Genomic DNA, 10,093 nt, shown 5'->3' on the forward strand with positions numbered 1-10,093 from the left:
TCTAACCAATCGCTATCACTTTGTTTATGTAAACGAGGAAGAGTCATATCACTCCCTGGTTAAATACGGTGTACCGCAGGGATCGGTTTTAGGTCCTATCCTGTTCTCGTTATACATGTTACCTCTAGGAGACATTATCAGGAAACATAACATAAGTTTTCACTGCTATGCGGATGATACCCAGCTTTACATCTCCTCACATCCCAGCGAAACACACACGTTTTCTAAGCTAACAGACTGCCTTAGCGATGTTAGTGACTGGATGGCACATAACTTTCTTAAGCTGAACTCCAATAAGACAGAGATACTTATTATTGAACCGAATCGCTACAAACATAATATGTCAGATTACACGTTGCACATAGATGGCTGCACTGTGGTGCCATCTTCCACGGTAAGGAACTTAGGTGTGATGTTCGACAGCAACTTATCCTTCGATAGTCATATCGCCAACGTCTGCCGTACAGCTTTCTTCCACCTTAGAAATATCTCGAAAATACGCCATATACTGTCTACATCTGACGCAGAGAAGCTTATCCATGCTTTTATGACCTCTAGAATAGACTATTGTAACTCGCTACTCGGGGGATGCCATGCAAATCAAGTAAACAAGCTTCAGCTAGTTCAAAACGCTTCCGCAAGGGTACTTACTCGATCTAAAAAGTACGACCACATAAGCCCAATTCTGGCATCTTTACACTGGCTACCAGTTAAATATCGCATACAATTTAAAATATCACTACTCACCTACAAAGCTTTAAATGGCCTAGCACCCTCATACCTTAGAGAATTACTATCAGAATACAATCCATCACGCACACTACGGTCACAAAATTCTGGTCTCTTGATTATCCCTAGACTATCAAAAGTGTCTAAAAGTGGAAGGTCATTTTCCTACTTAGCCCCTAAGCTCTGGAATGATTTACCAACCGATGTCCGAGAATCAGACACAGTCGATAATTTTAAATCTAGACTTAAAACTTTTCTCTTCAACAAAGCATTCGCATAATTTGTCTAGTAAAAGTACTTAACTCGGAATAGTTATTTGTACCGAACAAAGCACTCGCGGTCATAAAACAGACCAACCAAATAAATAAATAAAAACCTTATCTTAACGTATAGTCGGATTGCGATTTTGGAACTTTCGTGTTCTTGTGAATAGTATGCCATACAAACCCGTTTGCCACTGATCGTGCATTAACGGCGTCAGTGGGGCATCCAGCCTTAGTCAAACGGGTTGGCACGTATGGTTGGGTTGGGCTTTTGGCGCTTTCTTTATATTGCGAATACTATGCCATACAGACCCGTTTGCCACTGAACCTGCATTAACGACGACAGTGGGGCTTCCAGCCTTAGTCAAACGGGTTGGCACGTATGGTCGGGTTGCGATTTTGGCGCTTTTTTGTGTCTTGTGAATAGTATGCCATACAGACCCGTTTGCCACTGAACCTGCATTAACGACGACAGTGGGGCCTCCAGCCTTAGTCAAACGGGTTGGCACGTATGGTCAGGTTGCGATGTTGGCGTTTTCTCATGATCTTGTAAATAGCATGCAATATAGACCCGTTTGCCACTGAACCTGCATTAACGACGACAGTGGGGTTACAGGCCTTAGTCAAACGGGTCGACAGGTTTCATTTTCTCTTTCTCTTAAAAATCAGAAGGTGACCCTTAGTTACCATATATACCGTCGCAGTGGGCCCCCAATTTGCAAAATCCTCAACTGTGGATAATATAATTATGCCGCAATAGTTAGTCTGTCTGAAACTAAGCTGATTAAACCACATCACTGTATGACACTTGCATTACATGTGAACCGCCCCTACGCTAATATGATTTTGTTTTTCTCTCCCTGTCCTGTCCTCGACCCTGAGGACAATGGGACAAACAGACCCAGTTCCGGTAGATGTGAAAGTCGACTCACCTCTGATCTACTGGTCGTCCATCACTGTGATGCCCAGCTGATGCCTGACCAACGACCACCGGCAGAACCCGCTTAAACCCCGCTTAATCCCCGCTTAATCTCCTTATCCGTTTATATGTGTTTATATACATATATATCTCCCAAGGGTTTTTCCCTCCTAGGACTTTTTATTTTTTTTTCCTCGGCTCAACAACCCGGGGTTTTTGTTTTTTTCTCCTAGGGGGTTTTTTACCCCGGGGAGGTAGCCTGCTTGGGCTTAATTTAGCATTTTCTCCTAGACCAGTGTTTCCCGGCCCTGGTTCTCGGGCGCCCCCTCCCGGGGGGTTTTGGATGTCTCCTTGTTTGACACACCTGATTCGACTCATCAGCCTCCTTCCAAAATTGTAAACATGTGTCCCTAACAAGCTGATGAGTTAAATCAGGTGTGTTAAATAAGGAGACATCTAAAACTTTCTGGAAGGGGGTGCCCGAGGACCAGGGTTGGGAAACACTGTCCTAGACGTTACATTAGTAATACGCTCGTTCATAATGTCGAGTCATAGCCTCAGCAAATTTGACAGCTTATGCTATTGTGTATTATGTTGTGCTATCTGTCATTTTTCTGTGCTTTTACTGCTTCTATTAATGTAAAGCTGCTTTGAAACAATTGAGTATTGTGAAAAGCGCTATATAAATAAAATTGAATTGAATTGAATTGAATGTGTTACAGGTTAAAATGCTTTTTTCTGCAGACTACTAAGTGTTATGCAACAATTAATAAGTGAGACGTGGATAGATAGATAGATAGATAGATAGATAGATAGATAGATAGATAGATAGATAGATAGATAGATAGATAGATAGATAGATAGATAGACTCACTTTTTCCACCTTCCCTTGAAGACTTAAATATCCACTTTTGGAAAAGATGTCCTCCTCCTCCCCAGTCACCAGAGCAGATGGTGGACACAGAGCATCCTTTGCTGCTCTCTCAGCCTCCTCGGGTATGTTTATTGGAGCCGTCCTAAATTTATATTTTCGTTCAAGCAGCAAGTATAGCCGCCCATACCGCTTTGAAACGATGCTTTTCCTGAGTATGTAGGATGCACCCTCCTCAAATTCTGGATCTGGGCCATTTTTCTTGTGCAGAATTGCCCTACTGCCATCAGTGAGGGCACAAGCTGCGGAGGTTTTGTAAGAACTAATCTCTATTTTAGAATTTTGATATGAAAATGAGCTTGCTTTATGATAAACATGTGTTTTAACACATTTTAGGGTTAGTCGCCCTGGTGTGGCATATGGATGTGACATTCTGTGGGTAAGGACAAAAACAGATATCTTAGTAACAACAAAAACAATTATCTTTCAAATACAAAAACTAAGATAATGTTTAATAGTCAATAAAAAAATATTCTTACAATGTTCTTTGTATTGTTAAAAGGTATTTTAGATTATATATAAAAAAGTTTTTAACTCTTTCTTCGCCACTGACGAGTTTATCTCATCAATTAGCCTAAGAAAAAAACGCTTCCTGCAAATCCATATTTCGGTATTATCCACTAAGTGGCGCTCTTACCCAAGTTATAAAACTGCGAAAAACATAAAAAGTATATCCATAATAATATACTTACATATCAGTAGTCTTTGTAATGGCTCTGTATAAGATTTGTAAAATGGCTTAGAATTTTGGTGTCTATACTGTTGAAACCAAATTAAAAAGAAAAAATAGTGTACGTTAATATAACACAGACATTGTACAAATATAACAATCAGTTGTTTGTTTAAATATTTGTTTGTGTATTACTTTAAGTATTTTTTTTGTATTCTAATTATTGTTATCAATATTATGTATTAGTAGTAGTATTATTAAACCTGAAGCTATTTTGGGGATTTTCGCCTGGATTTGGCCTACCCAATTTCAAAAGCTTCCCATACCCACATGCAGAGGTTTACATACAAATGTTTGGTATCATTTTACAGGAAACCCTTTGAAATTACATAAAACACTGTTGAACGTGCTAAACATGGTTGTATGTGATGTCAGTCCTCTAATAAACACAAAAATAAATAGGCGCTTTTTGATGTTTTTTTTCTAAAGTTTTTATTTAAAAGTGTATAACTCTGGCCCTGGGTGCCTCAGCTCCCTGCAGACAGTTTTGTTTGATTCCAGCAATTGCCAGCTCACAGAGGAAAAAAGATTTTTTTCTCTATCATAATCTATGCAAAAGTTATTTTACTCCAACTGATGGGAGGAATAATACCCTTTTTGTATACAATTTCTGCCTAAAAACATTTGAAGTGCTCCCATAACCACATACAGTGGAATAAATGCAATTTCTTTATATCATTTTAAAGAAAACCCTTTGAAGTTACATAAAAAGCTGCTGTTTGTGACAAATAGTGTTATTTATGTTGTTTTTCATATGATGAAACACCAAATTTTCTTTTTATATGTTGTAAATACTGCCTCTGATAGTGTATAACTCTGGTTCTGGGTGCTCTAGCAGACTGCAGACAGTTCTGGTTGTTACCAGCAGCAGACAGTAAACACCCAAAAAAAGAATGATCTCTTTAGCATGTCGCCTTCAAAAGTTATTTTCATTTTACTGAAGTGTCCGAAAATACATTTTTCATATAAATATTAATTTTTTGTTTAGCACATATAATAAATAGCAAGGGATTATTCATGCACACAACCTAAGAAAATGCTGTGAATGGACTCATTTTTTAGAGTAGGACCTAAGAGAAAAGATGGTGTATCATTTGTGGCTATCTGTGCTATCTGAGGCAGTCCATACTCAGTTTTCCCATATGTTTACAAAAGACCATTTTTTACCTTATTATTCATTCAACTATTGTTGGATATGTGTTAATAATATAACAAAAATAACGCTGTAGCCTTATTCCTGAGAATGAGAGCTTTCATTTGATATAAGACTTGCCCATGTTTGTCATACTTGAAAAATATGAAATATGTGAATATTAAATCATATACAAAATTATGGGGGGGGGTGATAGTGTAAATTAAGTGTAAATTACTTTCTTACAGTAAAAGATTTCTCAAAGTGATGCATATCTGGAGAAAGTAGAGAGTCTAAGCTTTCAAACAGTATCTCATATGTGTTACTGGGGTCCATGATGGACCATTAAAGATTAATAGAATATTTTATTTGAGTCAAAATACGAAATTTTGTCCCCGGGACTGGGTCCTCAGGGTTTAAGAGGTTAAAGCAAATGTAAGTTCACTAATAATTCCTCTTGGAATATTCATCTCTCGCTTTCCCTAAAAGTTCCTGTGAGAGAGGGAGATCGAGCGCTGTAGGACTGGCGTGTGACACCTTCTCCCTTTGATGACATACAGGTATAATAATAGTTTGAGTAAATTTAGTTTTATTTGTATATTAATATGAATAACTATCTCTTCTCTCTCCCTCTGTCTGTCTGTCTGTCTCTCTCTCTCTCTGTGTGTGTGTGTGTGTGTGTGTGTGTGTGTGTGTGCGTGTGTTTGTGTTTGAAGAGCGCTCCCATCAGCACTCGGATCTCCCTTGCGCAAATGATGCCAAACGAAGATAACGGAATAAACGGTCTGAACGAAAAGCCATCTGTATGGGACATTTTACATATTTAGGGAGGGGTCAGTGTACTGTAAAATGCAGCCATATATTTTTATGACATTAATATGTCGACGTGAAGTAAAGAGGCTGATTTTTTTGTAAAAAAAAAAAAATCAGTGTGGAAATAATTTTTTTTTAGTAATGTAGTTATGAAAGTGTTCTTTTTTTTACTTTTTTATATTGTTACTTTTTTTAGTATGACTATTCATTTTGAAAGTGTTTTGTATTATTTAGTTAAGTACTTACCTTAATAAGTATAAGCTCCGTCTGCTCCGGTCAGATTGTTGTCCAGAAATGCGCACTGTTGGCATGGATACAACTTAAATAGCGTCTGGCCTCGCGGCTCTTGCACGCGACCATTCTGCTATTTTAGGCCTACTGGAGGTCTTAACAATGTACATAATATGTTTATATAATTTTTTTTACAGATACATGTTAGAAAATATACCTTTATAAAGGAAAATATGTAACGTTAATTTGTATGCCTAATTGAGCTGCCAGACAGAAACTGCACTTTTTCTGACAGTAATAATTTTCTCTCTATATATATTATTATTATGCTGGAAAATACATGGGAACTTAAAAGCTGATTTTTGTCTCTTTGATGTGCACAAATAATAAAAATAAAAACAATGCTCCATTTGCTCTGGTTTCTCATTAGCCTATATCGTATGATAAAATTGTTAACACACACCAAGGGTCATTGAAATATCGCAATATAAATGTTTTATTTTAAACAAGAAAATAAACTATAGTATTAAATAAAGTATAGTATTATAGTATTTTATTTAGTTGCGCATTGGCAATACTTGACGTTTTGCGTAAGCAACGTCATTCTGGCTTGACGTCATTCTGCTTTCATCTGGTCCAGCGGTTCTCCGTTCAGGTAAGTAATGCAAGAATTTATTTGTGGGGTATGCTATATAATGCAACTTAATATTTCAAAATGTTGTTTGTCTAGACTGGTGATGAAAAGCAATAAGCCATGTGAAGATGAGTGTTTGTGGGAAAGATTTTATAACCATTAAAACACGATGTGGAGGAATGCCTATAAAACGACATTACTAAATGACTGAAAATACTGAGAAAACGCATTCAAAGGGGCTTATTGCTTGTATTAAATATTACTACATGCACAAGTTTTCAATAAATAAACACACATGAATGTAAAACAATAATTTATTAATAACAAGTACAAAGCAATACACATCTCATTAATGTTTTGAACGGTTGCCAAGCAACATGGAGACTCATTGGCACAGCAGCCCTAATACTTATGTAATGAGCTAATGTGTGTTTATTGACCACCTCTAAAGGTATCTGATTTACACATTTAAACTAAACTACTAACTATATGTGCTATATTAACTATTTAATATTTTTTTCAAGGTTATTCTTGCAAGCAAACAGTATAGATTGACTTTAATCTTGTTCTTCCTTTTTTGTTTTTCTGTAAATCTGTTACATGCAATTTTTGTTGGCCAGATCACTGCATCCTCTGCCGTAAGTAAAATTATGAATTCTTGTAACTACATGTGTACAGTATTGTCCCAAATATAAGACGACCCCCCCCCCCCAAGTGTACCTTTTGGAAAATAATTTTTTAAGACCAACTCTTGTCATTTAGTAAGAACATTTTTTAATAAAAAAAACTTGTCATAAGTCAAAGGGGACAAGTATGGTTCCCCACATTCTTAAATACTTTCAAATGGCATACATTACCATATATAACCTGCACATCTGCTTTTTTACACATCTGGTTTTGGCGCCACCTACTGCATTTTTGCGGATATGATTGACTTAGAGCTCAAATATAAAACAATATCGTTTATTTTCGTGAAAAAAATGTCTAATATTTGGGACAATAAAGTAATAGAAATCATAACAGAATATTTTAAAAGCTTTAACTATTCTTTCTCCTTTGCTAAGTGTTTAACATTTGTTTTTGTTCATTGTTCTCTTTTTTTGGTTTGTTAATTTATAGGATTGTGTTTTGTGTTCCACTGCCTTCTCCCCACTGCCAACAGCAGCAACTGTTCCCCCCACCACCACCTTTTTTAACAGGGTAATTGTAGCATAATTGTTGAAAATGTTACAGTCAGAAACAAATCTGCAAGATCTGTTTTGCATGGTTTGTTCCATTTTATAACACAGTTTCTGATTGTCACTATATTAATGTTTTTTTTCATAGGTGACATCACTGCTTTGGCATTGCTCTATGTAAGTAATCTCCTAAAATCAATGTGGCACAAGTCATTAGTCATTTTTTCTTAGCATAGTAATCTTTCTACACTTACATGTTATCTTCATTAACACCAGTGCTAGTTAATGAGTGATAAAACATGTTGATATTGAGACATATTGTACCAACATAGCTTGATTTATCCTAACATTGATTTAATAATGATAAAAAAATTTGATTGTTCAGTTTGTATTCAACTTAGTTCACCGTCAGTTGAGTAAGTAACGCTTTAAAAATTTTTTGACTGTAAATGATTAATAAGGTATTGTTTAATATTTCTGTTAATTTCTGTAAATGTAACTCTTTTTCGATACAAATGATATAAATAATTGAATCATTTTTAGGGCAGGTAATTAAGTGATTTACAATTAAGCATGGCAATTTGCATTTAACAATGTGACTGACTTAATTTTTTTTTCTCTGTGTGGGTCTGTCCTTACCTGTCCTGTCCTGTCCTACCCATATCTTTATATTATTCATTTACATGCCTTTATCTTGCTCATTAACCTAAACAAATGCATCTTCCATCCTTTCTCTTCCACTTGACGGCCATGCACATAAAATGCCGCTGCACTGCTTGCTGCTTTGCTTGCTCGCATTAAACTGCAAGATGCAAAATCAGATTTGCTTTTAACATCTTGCACTACAGTAGCTTGCCAACGCATCTTTTAATAAAAGGCCACACCCCTAATTTTTGATCTATGATCTCTGATTCTGAAAAAACCCTGATACACTATTGATTACATACCAAGATTTACACCCATACACCCTACAACCACATTGAACATAAATCCTGAACAACCTAATCTCATGTAAGAAAAGTGCATCTGCATTTTCAAAACAAGGACTGAAATGTACTTCTAAGGATCATTAATTGGTACAACTAATTCAACTTTTGGGCATAACAGATTATATATTTTTATTAATATATTCAATTTTAATATTTCTGTTCCATTTCTTTTTTTTTATATATATTTAAAATAATTAATAAATTTGTTCTTATATTTACTACATATTTATTATATTTACTACAGTTCTATTTACTATTTTTTTACTATATTTACTACAGTTCTTATATTTACTACATATTTACTATATTTACAGTTTTTATATTTACTACATTTTACTATATTTAAAGTTCTTATATTTACTACATTTTACATGGTTCTTGCAGGTTTCAGCAAGTTAAATTTAAGACCTTTTTAAGACCTTTTAAGACCATTATGAGTAAAATTTAAGACCAACACGACACATTACTAGAAGCATTCAAATTATCTCAGAAATTCTTAAAACGTTCTATTTTTATTGATTCAGTTATAGAAAAATATAAAATGAACGCAGTTTTAAAACAGATAATCAAAATACATGGAAATACATTATGCTTAACTCTATTAGACCGCGAGTGTTGGCGCCGACAAATTTTACCCATAGCCCTTTAGGAAGAGACTTCTGACAATGGAAGCCCAAAAATGGCTAGTGAGCCATTGAAATACATTGAGTTAAAGGCAAAGAGCTGTAATTTTTCTTAATTAATAGTCAAGAAATGCCTTGATTTACAATATTTATATATTACACTAATATGTGTAAGTAGTATTTTTATAAAATTCTATCAACAATGTTTTTTGACAAATAAAATTCACTAATATTAGATCAGTTAGTATGGTCAGCTGCTGGTTTGTGCCTAGTTTTACACTGCCTCATACAACTAAGCTTTAAAATGCATCACACTCTGTAGTACGTAAGCTTATAGGGGAGGTTTCCCAGACATGGATAAGAGCTTTCCTTTACTTGAATACAATTTGCACTGACATATCTTAAAATACATCAAAATGCACACAAGTAATGGTTTTAGTAAGGCATGTTTATTAAAACTAGTTATATGTCATAATTAAACTAAGGCCTAGTCCTGGTTTAAGCTAATCCCTGCCCGGGAAACCACCCCATAATGTTTAATGTACAACTGGCTGTGTGCTGTGTATATATCTTGTGCCTGTTTATAAATAAACAAAGAACAAAAGATCACTTTCAATTATTATTAATCCCTAAAAGCATTAATATATGCATTTTATTAATACAAGTTATTAATAAATTAATGTATTGCATTTAATTGAATACAGAATCACAGAGCCAAAAAAACACTCCACCCATACGTTTTATGCATAAATATGCACTATATACTACCATCAGGTTTAATAGCCTCTCTAATTACACAATAACGGATGAATCTGCATTAAGAAAATGAAATTTTCTTCTTTTTTCAGGTTTCTTTCTTTTTTCAGGTTTATTAGCCTCTCTAATTACACAATAATGGATGAATCTGCATTAAAACAAAAC

This window comes from Misgurnus anguillicaudatus, chromosome 21 (genome assembly GCF_027580225.2).
Source record: "Misgurnus anguillicaudatus chromosome 21, ASM2758022v2, whole genome shotgun sequence".
NCBI classification, from domain to species: Eukaryota; Metazoa; Chordata; class Actinopteri; order Cypriniformes; family Cobitidae; genus Misgurnus; species Misgurnus anguillicaudatus.